The sequence below is a fragment of the Gallus gallus genome, chromosome 13 (assembly GCF_016699485.2).
Source record: "Gallus gallus isolate bGalGal1 chromosome 13, bGalGal1.mat.broiler.GRCg7b, whole genome shotgun sequence".
Taxonomy (NCBI): Eukaryota; Metazoa; Chordata; class Aves; order Galliformes; family Phasianidae; genus Gallus; species Gallus gallus.
Window position 1 is genome coordinate 1,519,386 of NC_052544.1, and position 19,158 is coordinate 1,538,543.

Below are 19,158 nucleotides of genomic sequence, written 5' to 3' on the forward strand. Positions count from 1 at the left end.
GGACGCAGCGGCCGCGGGTAATTAGCGCTGATGAAGCGAAGGCACACCGGGCTCATTGCCGTTGGGGGGCGTGGGGTTCACCGATGGAAGAGGTGGTGAAGGATGGTTGGGGGGGGGGGGGGGGGGGGGGGAAGGAGGGAGGTGGGGAGAGCCTGGAAAAAAATAGAAGCTCAGTGGAAAAAAACAAAAACAAAACAAAAAACCCACAACGCACACAGAAAAGAAATCACGCAAGAAGAAAAACCCTACCAAAAATGTACAGATATGAAAGAGATTTCGGTCATTGCCCAGTGGCTGAGTGCTGTTGGGTCCTGCTGGGTCCTGCTGTTCCACAGTTGTCGTCCCCCCCCCCCCCACCCCCCCGAATAAAGTGGCTCCTTTTACAGCCTTGCATACCCAGGGAGGAATAAGAGGCATTTAAAACTCCGCCACATCTCTTCCTGCTCTGCAAATCCACCTCATGATCCTTCACTTACCTGCCTATCTATCCATCTATTGACCTGCCTATTAATCTATCCATCTCCTTTATCTGTCTATCTATCTGCCTATCCATCTATCTATCCATCTACCTGTCTATCTATCCGTCTATCTATCTATCTATCTATCTATCTATCTATCTATCTATCTATTTATCCCTCTACCTATCCATCTTCCATCCATCCATCCTTACAACTTTAGCCCAGTTTTTGGAGTCAGAACAGAATTCTCCTTCTCATTCCCTGCAGCTGCCATGACAGGGAGGACCACAGCATGCTGCAAGCAGGGCTTGCTGGTGTTAAGCAGCTGCTGTGGGGCTTCCCCTCCTCTCCTGCATGATGTGGGACAGATGGGGTGTCCCTGTCCTCTTCCTGGGGACACAAGCTCTTTTGGCTCATGCTTTACGATACACACAGAATACACAGCAGTACATACACATAAATAATAAATATATTCATACTGGAGGTGTATATATGCTCCAAAACCTTTTATTGACAGGGTTATGTGATCAAAAAGGTTTGGAGACCACTGCTTGACTGATGCTGGAGGCTGCTTTGCATTGCCAAAAAGTGGCATCTGTGTCCATTGTACAGCCCTATGGACCAACCCTGGCACCCCTCCCTGCTGCCACTGACCTGGTCTCTTTGGAGCAGAGCTTCAGGGCACCAGCAATGAATTTAAAAATAAGCCTCCCATCTCCCAGCCTGGCTTTCCTATGTGCCCCTCCAGCTCCTCCGCTCCAGCTTCAGGTCAGAGAGGCACCTCAGCACAGCTGTTTTGTCCCACTTTTGCACATGAGTTGCCAGGCACCAGAGGGCATGTTGCTCCCACCTCCAATATCCCACTTTGGGGCATCACGCTCCCCAATTAGCAGCTTGTCATTGCTGAGCTCATCAAAAGGGCCCTTAGGAAAAGAATAAAACAAAGCAACCTAAAGAGAATTAAGCCAATCTGGGGCGATAATCAGCTCTCTGCCCTTGTTTTAAAATTATCCTGGCAGTCCCTTGTGTCCATGCCTGCAGCATGTGGCTCATCCCTCCTGCTGCAGCAGTGGGGACATGGCAGGTAGGAAGGGAGCCGGGGACAGGGTGGGGACAGCTGGTGGCTGTGTCCTCAGGAGCAGGGGACAGGGAGGGTGGGGAGATGCTGGTGGCAGCAGGAAGGGCTGGAGCATCCTTCAGGTGTACCAAGGGATGGTACTGGGGTAGCTGTCATACACAGGACACAGACCGGTGCCATTGGCTCCTGCCCCACATACAGAACAAGGGCAAGGACAAAGCGCTTGTGTGACAACAAGCCAGGGACACCAGCACGCTGCAAGGCATTTGCCCATCTAACATGGCCATCTGGACAAAGCAAGCACGTATGCCAGCAGGGAGCTGATTCCTGGCTGGGTCAGCCCCTACACTCTGTGAAATCCAACCCAAACAGGGCCACGCTGCCACACGGACACTATGGGGACAAGAAAGGCTCGAGCTGCGTATCCAGAGAGTCTGGACTTCCAGGACCCACAGCAGTTTTGCCAGTGGGAGGTATTTTGCACAGAGAACAACACCCCTCCTGTGTGGATGAGGTCCCTGTAGCTCTGTGCCTGAGCTCCAGGCTGGTCTCTGCACTGAGGTTATGATGTGGGGGCACAAACAGCCAAGATCACATTTTTAGTACCAAATATAATGTTTATTTTTCCGTCTTTTGTCCATACAGACTGTCTGATATCACAGTGCTACCAAAGCACCATTACTCCACAGCTGCAGAGCCACAAGAAACAGCTTTATATTAAAGGGAACGATGACAAGAAAACAAAAGCCCTTGGGCAAGGCTCCAGCTCACATATCCTGATCTCTCCCTCATTCTGCAGCTTTCTGGAGCTGTGGAATGCAGCCACCCACATTTGGCTGTTCAATGGTGACCCATCCCTGCCACCAGCCTGGTGGGACTCTTGCCACCCTGGTGTGGCAGTGCTATGGCCCCCAGCCCCACAAGCACCAAGAAAACAGAGAGATGAATGGATGCTTGAATTGTGCCACCACCCTTTTTAACCCCTTATTCCCCTGCAGGAGTAGGGGCAGGGCCAAGCATTGCTCCTGGCAGACCCCTGGAGCACCCAGCCCTGAGCGCAACACTACCAGCACCCTCTGCTCAGCCCCATCCCGCCCCTCTGCTGTTCCAGGCTGAGCAGAAGCCCCCTGCTTTGTGACCAGCCTTTGTCTCTTCCACGCACAGACCTCATATACACTGGCACATACCTCTTCCCAAGGGGCTCTCAGCAGCTCAGGCAGCTCCTGAGCTGTTAGCAACTCCACTTCACGCACTGCTGGCTTTACATGCCAGAACTCAGCACCTGCAATGGGACAGAGATAATAAGCACAAAGGGAAGCTGCAAGGTGGAATCATGCCCTGCGCAAAGCAAGAACAACAGCGGCTGGATGGGCTGACCCAGCGCCGTTCAGACTTCTGTTACAATTTCCAGCCCATAATGGGAAAACATCCCAGCAATACTCAGAACAGCACAAAATCTGAGTTGCCTTTTCCCCAGCCTAGCACGGATGGATGGAAATGAGAAGGCATGACCCGACTCAGAGCAGCACTGCAGCCCCACTTGGGGAGGGCAGCCCTGTGCCCTGGCTCTCCCTTGGCAGCTGAGTCACTGCCCTGCTCTGCCCCTGACCCCGCACTGCACGCGCCTGCCAAGCCCCATTGCACAGAGCGGAACATTCACGCTCTTGGGTGCGACAGCAGCCAGGCCCAGATGACGCGGGGCTGTTGCAGATCACTCCATTACCTCATCGTTGCAAATATGTTGAATTAAAGTAACAACACAACTCAGAGCCCGAGTGGGAGCTGGAACATGAAATGGGGCTCAAACAACCAAAAGAGCAAAGGGCTTCCTGAAATCTCATGCAGTCCGACTGCCCTCTGCCATAGTTTAAACATAATGCCCAACTTGAGCAGCTGGTGATCTCAGTGCTCTCCTCAAGGGTGCCTCCATCTCATCTTCTCTCTGCTCTTGTGCATGTTTATTGATTCTGGAGAGCAGGCAGCATCCTTCCATAGCTTGGGAGCTAGCAGCAGGCTTTCATTTGATGCAGGAGATGAAATCCTTAGAAACAGTGGAGGGAAACACCTTCAGATCGGCTGTGCTCCAGCCTGCCATCCTCTGGAGCTGTTGTTAGTGGGAAGGAAGAAGTTCCCACCACAGGATCGGGGCTGGAATAGACACTGTGTTCAATGGGAGCAAACCCCCAAGGGGGAAGTGTAAGTCCTGCCTGGGGGCTGCCAGTGCCAATACGATGGGACTGACCAATCTATTTTTCCTGACCAACCCCGTGACCTTCTGTAATGATGAAACTGCACCAGAGGACAAAGGAAGAGTCACTGATGTCGTCTCTTTGGACTTCAGTATGGCCTTTGACAAAATTATTTGAGTCCACGATTCCACAAACAAAGGAAAAGGCAAAACGAAATGTTGGGGATGCTCTGTGGGCCCCACGGAGCTCCCACGGCTGGGACACGGCTGGTGGCACACAGTGAGGACAGCATGGCAGCAGGGCTGGCTGAGCACAGCGAACGTGTAGAACCTCCATGCAGACACCAAGCAAGGAAGATACAGCCTTGCATTTGGGAGGGGGTGGTGTAAGGGAAGGGAGTGCTTAGGAATATAAAGCAGCAGCTGAACTGCTGCACAGACAAGAGAAATTAACTCTTGCAAGGCTGAAAACCTTTCATTAGCAATTTGTCAAGCAGACTCCAGAAATACTGAAAGCAGCTGTGCAAAACCACACGGGAGGGACAGACAATAGGTTTAAAGGCCTTTCAGAGACTCTGCTGATGGACTACGGTGAACCCAGCACGTCTCTTCCTGCACTGCAGGGGCACAGAGATGGGAGAGCAGCTCCAAGGCTGCGCATCCCATGGGAGAGCAGCAGAGGAAAGCCGCTCCAGGCAAAGCAACAGCCTTCAACAGCCCCATATTTACCACCTCCCTTCCGTGTCTGCTAACACAATGTCCCCTGCACAGTGTGGGCACTTCTATGCGCTGGGTGTGCCTGCACCCTGTGCAGAGGGATGCTGCTCTCCTATCAGCAATGTACCGAGGGGGGACCAAGCTCTGGGTCTGTGCATACAACACAGAGAGCATTCACAGCTGCCAGGCAGGCTTTGTGCGTTGATCCCCTTGGGGCTCCAGCAGTGGACAGCGGGAGAGATATCCCAGCAGCTGGACTGCAGCGCAGCCAGGGCTGTGAAAGCAGTCGCCTGTGTTCAATGGGCTTCTTGTCTCCATCCTCCCTTTGGCACAGCCTCCCCTCCCTGACAGCCTTCTCTCCCCGGCATAAGCCAGGGCATAGCTGCCCTCCTGGCAGGTCTCAAATCCTCCCTCCCCCCTCCAACATCTTCTTTCCCCAGCAGTGTTTTCTCATATCCTCCCACCTTTTCCTTCCATAAATGTACTCAGTTGCTTTTTTGAGCCATGTAACCTGTAAACACCCCCAGCATCCTGTATGGAGGAGTGCTGTGAAATTACAGCTTTGCGTTTAAGCCTTCTCCACCTCGCCTCATTCATGCCTCAAAGTGTCTGTGGCAGGCACACAAACACCTCCAGTGAATGACTTCATATAGATCCTTTGTGTCCCTCTTCTGCATTAAGCACTCCCAGGTCTACCCAGCCATCCTTGCTGCACTTTTCCAGCTCATTATGTCTCCCCTCGGGCAGAGGATCCAGCACTGCAGGCAGCATCCAAGATGCAGGCACACAGCACATTTAAGACTAAAAAAAGCCACTGCTGTGCCATGCCCTGATGGCTTCTCCTTCCTTTCCTTCCCAGGGATTCCTACGTCTCACTTGGGGCCATTCCTGGAGACACCCAAGGTCAGGCTGGACAGGGCCTCAGAGCACCTGATGGAGCTGTAGGTATCCTTGTTCATTCACTGCAGGGCTGGATGGCCCCGAAGGGACCCTTCCAACTCAAACGATTCTATAATCCAATTAAGAGAAATACACCAAATATTTACACTGTTTTGAGCACAAGTTATTTATGGCAGGGCTGAGGAGCAGGTGACTGGAAACCCATGCCCAAAGCCACAGTTTTGGTCACCCCCAGCTGACCTGATTCAAGATCAAATCATGGCAAATCATTTCGGGAAGAGTTGGGAACAGCTGCCTCTGCCCACAGGATACAGAGGATTTTTTGTGGTATGAGGAAAGCTGCACCCTGCTCCCCTGGCTCGGCTTGGGGTTGGCAGCACTGAGCAATGGGGCAAGCTTGGATTGCTCTTTGCACTGCTCCATCTCCTTGGAGGAGGACGAGCTGGGGCAGGATGGATCCGCGATTGATTTTCCGCATTCCCTTTGCTGCGCCACGGGGAGCAGATGGGCCACGCATGACGTTGGGGTGATAGAAGAGAAGAGCGGCTGAGTCATTGCAACCACAGCTCTGAGTCACTGGGCTGGGATGAGCTATGGGGACAATCACAGCGCCAGGCTGGGGACACTGAGCCATTGTGTACACAGCCCGTCAATGGGCCAGCCCCAGCCACCCCCTTCTGCTTGACCCCGCTCCCTACAATGAGGCCTTTAAGGCATGGAGCAGAGCCTGGAGGCACTTCCATTCCTTCACAGAACTCATGAGGCTGTGAATGGGCACGGCTGCTTGGGCAGCAGGAGGCAGAGATGGGCACTGATGGGCTGATTCTGTGGCTGTGATGAGGTAAGGTGTGATGTGTCCTGCTGGGAGTGCTCTGGGGGATGGCCATCCCCAGATCCTTTTCCCCCATATAGCTTTCAGCCACTGCCCCAAGCCTGTAGTATTGCCTGGGATTATTGTGGACAAAGTACAGGACATGGTCTTTTTGAAGCTCATCCCATTGGCCTCAGCCCAGCTCTTCAGCCTGTCCATATCCCTATGTAGAGCCTTCTTACCCACAGGCAGATCAACACCTCCCCACAACTTGTTGTCATCTGCAAACTTGCTGTGGGTGCACTCAATTCCCTCATCCAGATCATCAGTAAAGATATTAAAAGGGACAGGCCCCAGGACTGACCCCCGGGAAACACCATTAGAGACCATTTGCCAGCTGGGTATAACTCCATCCACCACCATTTTCTGGTTCTGTACTGAGCGAAGAATGTACCTCTCCAAGCCATGGGATGCAGTTCCTGCAGGAGAATGCTGTGGGACACAAAGTCAAAGGCTTTATGAAAATCGAGGTAGACTACATCCAAAGCCTTTCCCTCATCCACCAGGTGGGAAGCTGAGGTCCCCAGCTTTGTTCAGCCCAGAGCAGGTCCCTGGGTTAGGGAAAGATTCTGCACCAGAAGGCAGTGGGCATGGAACAGGCTGCCCAGGGAAGCGGGCATGGCCCCGAGCTGCCAGATTTCAAGGGGTGTTTGGACAGTGCCCTCAGACATAGGGTTTGGATTTTGGGTGGTGTTGGAGATGGGCTCAGCAATTCCCATGGGTCCCTTCCAATTTGTGATAGTCTGTGATTCCGTCATTCTGTAAGTTCCTGGGGACAGCAAGGCACCAGATGGGGGTTGTGGGGAAAGGGCTGGGAGGGCCAGCCCCTGCCCAGCACCAAGCATCCCCCAAATACTGTCCATTGCACCCGGTGATGATGCCAGTGCTGGTTAAGGCTGGTTAAGGGACTATGTAGGTGCTGCCACCTCAAGCACTTGCGCTGTGATCAGCACTGAAAAGAGCAAAATAAAAGGGGGAAAATGCAGTGAGCAGCTGGAGGACATTCTTCGGTGACACACAGAGTGCCTGGGACCCATCCCACCCCTACATCGGTGTTAAGTGCGCTCTGCTGGCCCCTGCAGCCTGGTTAGTACAGCAGAGAAGCTCTCACAGCAGTAAATCCTGCTGGTAGACCAATGCCTGCCCAGCAACTAAGCAGCAGCTGAGCCCCAGGCTGGATGCTGTGAGCCTTGTTTGTGCAGGTGTGCAAAGGGAAATAGCCCCCGCCAAGGGGAAGCGGGGTCTGAAGCAGCTGCGAGGAGGTGAGCATCACCCCAGGGGTTGGCAACAGCAGGAGAGCTTCCTGCTGGCAGCCTGCACTGTGCATAGCAGGCTGAGGAGCAAATGGAGCTGAGCAGAAGGACACAGGGACACAGGACACAGGGCATGGCAGTGCCGAGCAGCTGGCAGGACACTGAGCGCCACGGTGACAGCCACAGTCCCAGCAATGGAAGGGGAACGCACCAGGAGGATGGCTGCACGGTGACATCAGCCACATGTCAGCCTTGGGATCCCAATGCTGGCTGGACCGGAGCCCTGTCAGCATTTTAATCACTACTACCTGCTGCTAAGACCTCAAAAACCCAAACCTGTGAGGGTCAAACACCCTTCTGACACTTTGCAGCCATCTCCACCAGCGTTTTCCCCTCCCGACAGCATCCGTCTCCATCACTCCCCGCCATCCTGCAGGACACCCTGTACCTTTAAATCCTCACCACGTGTAAAAAGAGCATCTCACTGCTGCTATAGGCTGCTAGAAGGGAACCGAACATTTCTTTCAGCACTCCTCCTGTGTTCGAGGCAGGGAAAAACGGCTTTCTCTCCTGCATCCCTGCCCTGGTTTCCATTTTCCAAAGGCTCTCCTTGGAGACCTCCCTCCCCCACTCCCCTGCTTGGTGACCAGCTGGCAGACACTGCTGTGGCACAGATCTGGCACTGCATGTCCTCATTTCTGCTTTTCTGGGTCCTCATTTTCTCGACCTTCTTTTTCACGGAGCGCAGCCCATTACCTGGAGTCCCCCTCACTTTCAGCAGTGCACAAAGCGTGCTGACTGCACCCATCTCTTCCATGCTCTTCTCCTCAACCGCTGCCATTCCTGAGTCTGCTTCCACGTTGTCTCTTTTCCAAACCCTTTTAATCTCTTTTCCTTCTGCTGCATGGCATCAGCTTCGTCCCTCTGTCTCCTCCTGTAGCCCTTGGCATGGGGTGTACCTCTGCATATCCTGCTATGACCTCGGCTCTTTCCACCTCTATGTGAATATTTCTGGCAGGAACACAACAGCCCACACTCATGCATGTAAAACCTCTGGTTCTACCTCCTCTGTCTGCAAGACAAGCCCTGAATCCCCAGCCCATGTTGCTGGGCAGGACAGATGCCAGCACACAGGAGAACAGTGCGATGCATAAGCCAGCGCTAATGGAGTAATGGAGAAGCTATTTTGGAGACGGATTAAAAGGATGCAACGCGTCAGCAGCAATGCCGGCCAGGTGTCTGAACCGTGCCATGGTTTCCTTGACAGCTGCTAGGAACAAACATCAAGCAGTTTACATGGGCACCGCTTTCCCTTCCTGAACCATACCCAAAATGCCCAGCAGCACTGGGCAGCACTGTGAGCAGCACCTGCCTGTCCCACGGCCCTGCGACGTCTGCACTGACCCCAGCCAGCTCCCACTGGCACAGCCACTCAGCTGTCATTGTCATCTACATGGGACTCACAGGGCCCCATGAAATCCATGTGGCAGGAGCAGGGAGCAGACCCCAGCATGCAAACCCTCAGCCAGAGAACGACAGCCTCACACTCCATTTCTCAGCTGGAAAGAGCACCTTTTGTATTAGGGAGAGGGACAACAAATATTCCACGTCCTGCTCCTCATGCCTGACAGGTGCAGGGCAAAACCACGTCGGTTGGCCCTTCCCTTCCCACACACTCTGATGGAAGGGATGGAAGGGCCAGGGGGGGGACGGAATGATCAGGAGGGGATGGATTAGGACCAGCCTGCCTGGCAACACCTTCCTCCCCGAGAAGTAGTGGAGGGGAGGGTACGACGACACGGCTCAGCCAGGATTTTTGGCGTGTTTTCTAAAGCACAGCTCTCCCTGGGAGAACCCAGCTGTTGGGTTATTTGCTGCCTTTTGAAGCCCCCAAGGCTCCTGCACTGATCTCCCCTGCGCTCTCCCTCGGCGCCCGGCTCGCTTGTCTCCGCGCTCCTCTCCAACTGGCGTCCCGGCTGCTAATGCCATCCCCTGCCCTCTAATCTCCCTTTCTCTCCCCCGACGGCGCTCAGCCCGCTAAGGAGATTAACTCGGCCTCAGCTGCTCTCCTTCCCCAGCAACAGAGCCGTCACCCCGCCGGATCCCACGTGCGGCAGTGGCACATGCGCTGCCACCAACACAGCGGCAGCGAAGCCGCGGTGCCCCCTCGCGTCCAGGCAGGCAGCATCAGAGCGGGGGTGGAACCCGCAGGTTTTGGGACCAGGATGAGATGCAACGGGACAAGTGCAGCCTTGTGGTCCAGGGCTATGGGCAACGGATGGAGCCCACGCGTCCCCCCCCCCCCCCCTCCCCCCAGTTCTCAGCCTTCTGCTCCAAGAGATATTAAAAGGCCACTTAAACCCAGCCCTAAAAAAGACACATTCCTTCCGCCTCTCCGAGGCTGACAGCCCTTTAATCCCACTGTCTCCAGCACAGATCACTCTGAGAGGAGCTTCTCCTTCCATCAGCGAGAGAGGAAGGGTTTCTCTGCACCCCCCACAGCCATCGGTGAGGCACTGAAGCAGTTAATGCCGAACGCATGAGCGCTCTGCAGATTTTTGTTTCCAAGACAACAGCTCCTGATGAAACCCAGAGCTATAAAATCCCATTTAACATCTGTGTGAGCCTTCCTGGCTGCCTGTGCTGGGTGCCATCTGCCGGCACAGCACTGTGTTTCCCCAGCTTGGGTGGAGGCCCCCGGCACCCCAAAAGCAGGGCTTTGGGGGGAATAGGGGCTGCTGTGCTATGCGGGAGAGCTGGGGGGTGAGAGCTGGCTGCCAGCCCCAGATGTGGGGTGATGGAGGGGGGATTGCCACACTGCTCACCCCCCAGCTTCCTACCTCAAATTCTCCAGGGCCAGGGGACTCCTAGCACAGACACTGATTATTGCGGCTCTGCCCCTCATAGCTGGCAGGGATGGATGCTCCCTGCAGGGCAAACCAATCTGAATTCACCCACAGGGGCTAACATAAAGTTTGGAATGTGGGGCCATGTGACAGCAGCAGTCCCTTGGCATCGAGCAAAGCTTTCTGGCTCCCCATCCAAGTGCTTATGAACTTGGAGGGTCTGGGCTGCTGCAGAGGGTCTCTGAGGATGAGACAGAACGGGTCCCCAGGGGGGACTTCAGTCTGAACTCAGCCCATGTCACAAAACAGAGCGGGGGGAGCATACTGGGACACTGCAAATTTGGAGTCCCCACTTCACCTGTGGGCTTCGCTTACTCCTCTCCACCTTCACACTGTTGAAGGATTTCTAAGCATCCTTATGCTACAAGTATCCTTATGCCTAAGCATAAGGAAAGGCACTGGGAAAAAGCAGGTGGAAGTCAGGGAGGTGCTGCACAAAACCTCTAAAGGTGATATTCCCAATGGCAGACCTCCACAGATGTGTTCCTGCTGTGGTCAGAAAAGCAGTGCTGAGTTTAACCTGGAAACACAGAGCAGGCTGTCCGAATAGCAGGCAGGCAGGACCCTAGCATCAGAGGGTGGTAAGGAGTTACTGCTCTGGGGGAGTTAGTCTGGGTAAGAGCGAACACCGCCTCTCCAAGGGAAGCTCAAACCACAGCTACAGAAATAACCCAGTTCCTTACATCTGTTGCCAGGCTTTAGCATCCTTAGATACAAGAACTGGCTCCATAATAAATGCTTGGGCTTCTGTGCCTAAAGTTGGGTGCAGGAGTGCTTGGCCACAGATATTTATGGAATCTTTCCTATGCGCAGCCCTGAGCTGTCCCTGCTGCCACCCTGCTGCGCTTTAGGATGCAGAGGTGCAGAAACTGCAGCTATTTTTCTTCTGTTTTACAAATGCTGCTGAGTCAGTGGGAACCTGAGAGAGAGCGGCCCTGCTGCCTGGGGAGGGGTGGGCAGGAATAAGGCAGCGCCTCCTTCATCCCTCCATCACCTCACTGCATTGCCGGGCATGGGATGGAAAGCATCCACTGGGACAGCAGCAGCAGGAGCCCTGGAGCTCTGGCAGCTGCAGGAGCCGGGGAACCTAAAGGGGCCACGGATGAAAGCTGACACAGTACGAAAATACTTTGAGCTCCAATTGTGATTGCTGGCACAGCTGCTAGCCAGACCCCCATCCGAATGCTGAAACACGCCAGCAAGGGGATGGAAATCATTAGCTTGTGCGTTCTCATGTTTTAACCATCTTAACCATTTCCACCTCCCCCTCCTCTTAAACAAGCTGGGATTTTGGGCACCCCAAAGCTGCAGTGCCCGCGCCCCAAGGCAGGGGTTGGGACGACCACTAAGGCTGAACGTATCCCTGGGCTCAGTGTTGCATATTGAGGCCGGGATTGGGACCACTTCATTCCAGGAGCTGCGGGAGGAGGGGAGGAATGAGAGAGCTCCAGGAGTGCAGCGCTGCCGGGAGGGGGGGATGTGTTTCAGGAAACCCGGAGACACAGGAAATCAACGGAGAGGGATCATAATTGAGGCCAGATGTTGCAAACAAAGAACGGCTCTGGTAGCAGGGAGCGAAGGAAGTGAGAAAGCACACGCTGTGGGGACAGCACGGGGCGCACGCAGCCGAGTTAACCTGCTGGGCTGAGCGCGACCTTTGCGTTCAGAGGAGCCACTGATGCTGGCGGAGCTGGGAGGGCTCACTTGTGGCTGCGTGCCTCCAGGCTGGGCTGCCAGCTCCCCACCACAGCACTGCTTGGAGAGGGGTGTGCAGCTGTGAGCTCATAGGCATCCTAAGTGAACAGCTCACAGGAAAGGTGCGCGGCCGTGGTGCTGCCGCTGCATAGCCCAGCTCAGCCCAGGGAAGGGCACGGGAGGGTGTGAGGAATGAGGAATCTGAGCCTGTGGCTGTACAGCATGGTCAGCACTGCTGCTGCATACCTACCCCATGGAGCTGCTGCATCTGGTTTGGGCGCCCCCAGGCTCACGCAGCAGCTCTGGGAAAGCTCGAAGACTGTCTCTGACCTCTCCCCTTCCCCTCCACCCCCCACCTCCCCTTTAAAATGCATTTGCAATGAAATCTGAAACTGATGGGGCTGGAAGAGAGCAGCCTGATGCCAGACGCCTGCATGAGCAGAGCAGAGCACAGCGTGACTGTTTGGAAAGCAAGGAGAGGAGGGCTGATACCCACCAGGCCTCCCAAACAGCAAGGGAGGAAATGGAGCAGGGGACCACAGCACCAACTGGCTGCCCAGTTGGTCACACGGCTTTTGGTGCATCACGTGAATTGCTGCACTTTATTTAGGTGAGGGGCTACTTAAGAAGGCCCTCAAGTTTGGTCAGTGCTCTCAGAGCACATGGATGGAAGGGGGCATACAGTGACGCCCAACCCCTCAGGGCTCTGCAGGCAAACCCTCCACTTGCTGCTCTTGGGATCCATCCCACCAGCAAAGCAGAGCCATACCCACGGTACCCCCAAGCTTCCATCCCCAGGAATCCAACCTGCACATTATTGGCGTAACTTTGCATTCAGCCCAACTCTTCTGCTGTCTCAGACACCCAACTGCATCTTACAGCTGCATTCACCTCCACCAGCTGCTCTCCTGCACTCCTCCTATGCCTCCTCTTTTGCCAGCTTTGCACACAGTATCCTCTTCTCTTCCACACTTCCTTTCTCCCTAAAAGCAAAAGGATATTGCCATCATCCCACACATTTATCACTCTCTGTGTCAGCTGGGCAGCTCGGAACGCTCCATTCCGCAGGCAGAGTCCGTCCCTTGGTTGTGCTTACACAACGAGCCCTCAGACACTGAAATTAAAGAAGACAGAAAGAAAAAAGAAACCAAAAAAACAAACAAAAAAACCCCACAGAGAAGCACATTCCTAAAATACTCGCCCCAACCAGAAGCGCGGTTGCAGCCCTGCAGCTGTTGCCAGGACTCCAGAGGTACCCATGCAAACACCACGGCCCTCAGATTCAGGCAGACCATCCCCTGCTGCCACCCTGGCTGCAGGAAGGGCTGCATCCTGCTGCTCCCTGCTGCTCCCACGGTCCTTCCGCCCCGGTGCTGACTCGGCATGAGCAGCTTTTATCACGGGGAAAAAACAATCGGCATCCTTCCTTCCAGACGTCGGATCCGGCTGTTTCCCGGATAGGTCTCTCCTTTGCAAAGGGACTGAAATAAGGTGTGGGGCTGCACAGCCTTCTCCAACACTGCTGGATGACCAACAAGTCCTAATTGGGTGTTTGGAGCACACTGCACCTGAATGCCACACACCAGGATGGGTGTGGGGACGGATGGAGCGCTGCAGACCCACAGGGGAAAGAGCTCCAACATTGGGGCTCAGAGCTGCTGCTGGAGCTGCAACTTCCAGGCTGGGGAGGGCACAGTGTGTGTACCCAAAGCCTGAGACTGGGGCTCTGCACTGGTGACAGGGGATGAGAACAAGCAGACCTGAGAGCAGGGCACTGCAGCATCACATACAGATGAGACAGGAGGTGCTTACCACCCCCTCAAACAGGATACTCATCCCAGGGCAAAGCACTCTTCCTGCACAGAGCCAACCCTCTGCAGGGTCCCAGAGCCCCCCTGGGACAGTCCCTCCCCCCCCCCCCCCCCCCCCCCCAGGCTCACCTCTGGTACATCAGGGCTGGTTGGTGGCCACAGCCCTCTCTACCAAGCCAAAATTACACCCAGGGTGGAGAAGAAGCAGATGACTCTGTAGGCGTAGGATGAGCATGGGCAGCCTCACATCCCTCCCTTTGCACCGCTGTGAGGTCAAACACAAAGCATTAAAGCAGTGCCTGTGGTCCTGCAGGCTTCAGACAAGGCAGGATCGAGATTCCTGCTGATCTGAGCACAGGGATCAGCAGGAGAGCAATGCAGAAACACGTAAGTGCAGATGAGAGATGCTGCCCAGGGGGAGCAGCCCAGCAGCCCTCTGCTTTTTGGACTCCCAGCTCCCACGTGGCAGACAAATAACTGCTTGTTACTCGTGCTGCTTCCCAACTCGTGACAGTGAGCAGAAGGGTTCTGTAAACAGCTGCACTGTGCCTCCAGGGCTCTGCATTCAGATCTCATCCTTGGCTAAAGGAAATGGCCTCAGAGCAAATAATGCTCACTGCCATGGCCAAGAGGGGCACAGAGGAGGCACTGGGAGGCTCAGAGCTGACAGCACAGGAAGGCTGAGGGATAGCAGAATTATTTATTGGCTGCTGGGGATTCAGGGGAAAAGGCCTGACATCCCAGCTATGAGAACGCCGATCCGATCAATGAGTTTAGGAACAAACAAATACCCCACACCCCAAATCAACAGCACAGAGCTGAGCACGCCTGAGGCACCTCATCCTTCCGTACTACTCCAGCATTACAAAAGGCTCTGGCATTGGTAACAAGGTCAGATTTATTTCCACTCCACTGTCTGTGAGACACAGCAGTGCTCTCATTCAGGTCACAGCCTTAACCCCCAGCAGCCCATCCTCCTGTGGCTGCCCGCATCCAGCAGGGCTGGGAAAAAAAGCGAGGGTTTTGTTAGAGGAGGCCCTTCGATCTACGGCTGGAAGAGTTCTTGCAGTACAGAAAGGAAAAACAGCCCCGTGATCTGCTGTAACTACAGGCATTGCACAACCAGCCCTGTTTTATTTTTGGCGTTACATGTGGCAGGAAAGCATGACTTATCCTCCTGGAGTTTTACAGGGCAGATTCTTTTGCATTTCAAGTATCCAATTTTTTCCTATGCAGACACAGCCCAAAGCTCCCCAGGTCCTCTCAGCCTGCTTGGGGGTGGCAGGGTGGGAGCTCCCAGCAACTTGTCCATCATTTACCCATTACAGTTAAGGGGCAGGGGTGAGCCCAAGTGAGCACTTTACAGAAGCTTGTCCTTACTAAATCAGGACTTTTCACATTGCTTAGGTCTTTAAATGCATCCAGGCCCACATGGGCTCACCTTGACTTGCCCTGTACCCAGGGGAGAGCATACAGCTTCCTCCTCTGCAGGACCAGAGGCAGCCTGTTTGGGAACTAAGGTGATACGTTGGGTATTGACTAAGAGGAGGAAAAAGAGCTGCTTCTGCCCAGGCAGAGCTGTGCCATGAACCTCAGAGCCTCTCCCTGGGGCCGTACAGCCCCACAGTGGATCAGTGAGGGCAGCTCCCATAGCTCCCATCCCAACGCATGGCCCACATTGCTCCATAGATAACACAGGGAGACCAAAGGCACTCAAAATAACAAACACTGCCCAGTGATGGGCAGCACATGGACGCTGGGGATAATGTTCCTCTTATCTCTTTTTTGTTGCTCCTCAAAACAGTGTACTTTGAGCGTGGGTGTCTGCCAGCAGCACCAGGACCCCGGCACAAAGCTGCATGCACTCAGCCTGGGCCATCCATCAGCCCTTATGCAGTGCTGGAAAGCACAGAGGATGCAGGGAGAGGTGGAGTGGGACACCGTGTGGAGAACAGAACAGCAACAAACACAACTTTGCTGTTAGGGGAAGGGGCTGATCCTCCTCTCCACCCTCCTGGTCTTTGTTCTCTCTGAATGCTGAGGCCTCAGGTAAATGCTGCTGCATGAGCACATCCCTCAGCAGCCTCCAGCTTTTCCTTGTGCAATGGCTGAGCAGAACAGTGCCAGCAATCAGGAAGAAAGCTTTGGCTGCTCCATGCAACAAAGTGCTTTTAAACTGGGGTGGGGAGAGGCCAGAAAGCAACTAGAGGCCAGAAAGCATCTCCCTGGTGCTTGCTGGCATCATCCTGACACTCCCACAGAGCACCATAACCCCACTGAAGGCAGCTATCACCTTAAAGTCAAGCAGAGAGCTCAGACTAAGGTGACAATATCCAGCTGCACATCACCCTTGGTGGGACAGAGTGACAAAGGCTCGGTGCAGCAGTGCCTGAGGTAAGGGTGGGAGCATTCCAGGGGTTCAGTTTGCAGGCTCAGTGCTGCCCAATTCCATCAGAGTTTGCCCACAGCCTGGAGTTTGCCCTGTGTCACTCAGGCCGCCCCCAGGAACACCACACAAGGAGGAACAGAGAGGGATCTGATCCTATATCTGCAGGGAACGAGGTGGGGAGGGTCACGGTGGTCTGCACCTGGGGGTGGTGGGCATGGAAAGGCTCCCAGGGCAGTGGGCACAGCCCTGAACTCCAGGAGCACAGGGAGTATTCGGACAGACATGGGGTTGGGTTCCACAGGTGCTCTGCCCTCCACACATCCTGCAAGGAGCCCCAGCAACCCCAGAGCCACATGGGAGCCCCCGCCTCCTCCCAGGGATGCTCCCCAGCAGACAGCACGGCGCTGCCAGCTCACAGCCACTGACCTATTTTCGGCTGTGTGGGCACGAATGACATCAGAGGCAAAGGGCCCTTCAGCTCAGGATGTTTAAAGGAAAAGACACTGATGTGAGCGTCTCCAGAAGCCACAGCAGTTCTTAGGATGTTTATCATCTTCCTGAGAAGCCTCTTTGTGCACGGCTGTGGGAAGGAAAGAAAGATGAAAAGCAGTCGGGTACGAGCAGAACAAAAAGCTCCATTAAGCTGCAAAGTCACACTGCGAGGGGAGCAACAGAGGGGGAATCACGGGGGATGAAAGGGCTTGAGGATAAACCGGGCCCAGGGCTGAGAGCGAGTGGGACACATCAGTGAAGAGTGGACAGATGGATGCGGGAAGGAGCTGCGGTGTTACCTGGCTGTGTTACCTGCTGTGGGGTCAGCTGGACACTGCGACACCAGCTGCCATTGCTGCACACGTAACCCAGGGGTTAGGAGCTGCCCTTTGGGTCTGCTCCATGATATTCCCTTCTGGAAACGAATGCAGAGTTTGCTTCATATCCCGGATTGAGAAATGCCTGCCTGGCCCCCCCTGTGCTGCACAGTGATGATAAAGGGCAGTTCCTAGAAATAGAGGCCATGCCAACAAGCACTCAGCTATTGCATGCTGGAGGTTCTCGCGGGGCTTTCCGTGCAGCTGGGAAAGGTGACGTGCTGGTAACAAACCTGGGACAACATCCCACCCAGCACGCGTGGGCAGGGAGGAAACGGGACGAGAACAGAACTCAGCATCCTCAGCAAGGAAAGAGGGAAGGCAGGCAGGAGCAGCCCTGCAGATCCCATAGGGCCTGCGGTGATGCGCCCAGCTGGGTGCAGAGATGAGGGCCAAAAAGTGATGCCACACTCTGAAGCAGCACGGGGAGGGCTCGGGGCTGGCAGGGGGATAAAGCAGAGCATCCCTGCAGAGCCCACTTCCAGCATCCTCCCAAGGGAGCCCCTCACACCGTCCCATACCCGCCCTCCCCCAGCGCTGGGCTTTGCCTCGGCACCTCTCCCCCCCTTCCCTTCCTCCCCCAGTAATCCCTGTTCTATTTTCTGCACTGGAAACATAAAATGGAGACTGCAGGAGAGGAAAACATTCGGTTTAAAATGGCTGAGGAAGAGGACAGCTCTGCACTGCGGTGCACGAGCACCCTCTGGCGCCTCACAGACCGTGGAGGGGCGATGCTCCAACACTAACAGACCCCAGCCAGACCTCATGGAAACGTCCCTACAGCCCAAACACCCACCCCAAACACTCCAGGAGCAGCCTGTTTTTCTCCCAAGCTCTCCTGGCTGCCTCTCCTTTTGACCCCCTTTAAATATACAATCTTTCTTCACTGTATTACATGCACAGCCCTTAGGGAAGGGCTTAGGAAATCCCAGCACTTTTCACATAGTTCCCATCAACTAAAGCAGCTGTCCTATGCATTTATACGTGTGTATATATATATGCATACACACACATACATATATATATATGTATATATATTCCCCACTGATGTATTTTCTGCCTTCTTAAACCCCCCAGCAGAAATCTCAGTGCAGTCTGTGCTGTGTTTCGCCCCTAATGGGAACACATGCAGACCGAGCAGAAGGGGCTGAGGGTAGCACTGAGCTCAGCTGCCCCCCAGTGCTGCCCCACATGAAGGGCTGGGAGACAAATGGAAATGGCAACGAGCCCAGGACACCTTGCAGGCCATCCCCTGATCCTCCAGGAGTAAATCAGCCTAGGGACAGATCTAGCTGGATCTGGAGCTTAAATTCCCACGTCAACCTTCCAGGGGGTTTTTCAGGTTCAGTTCACAAGGGGACAGTGGGCATCGATTATAGGAGAGGAAAGCATAGATTTAGGATCCCCATGCTTTGGGGCAGCTGGAGCAAGCAGTGAGGAGGACGAGGAGGAAGAAGAAGGAAAACAGGGAATTAAAACCTACAACAAAACAGAAAGAGACAGATAATGCACTTATATAATCATATAACCAGAGCAGGGTGACCGGCACACATTGTGGCACCATATCTGCACACATACAGCCCAGCACTCACACAATTCAAAGCCACAGTGGCCACATAACAAACTCCAAGACCCTCTGAAGGTATTTTAGGGAAGGAGAGTCCCCCTGGGGTCAGGGCTGGGCTGGGGCAGCAGTTCTGAGCCATGTCTGTGCTGCAGCAACGTGCTCAGCTATGGGACACCTGGATGGGATGCCCAGATCCCACCCCACAGCAGATGTTATGGGCGCATCCCCAGTGTAGTGAGGGGTGAGTGGGTCCGGCAGTGGCACAGCACATTGCTGCAGGTCACAGCTGGCCTGGAAGGGCAGGAGGAGCACAGCACAGGCAGTGCTGCAGCATTTCTGCATGGGAACGGGCATCCAAAGTGCCAAAACACCTCACCCTGTATGCAAGGAGGGGCTGAATAATGGCAAAGCACAGCTCTGGGGCTATTAAATAATGATGCATTCTCAGCACGCCCA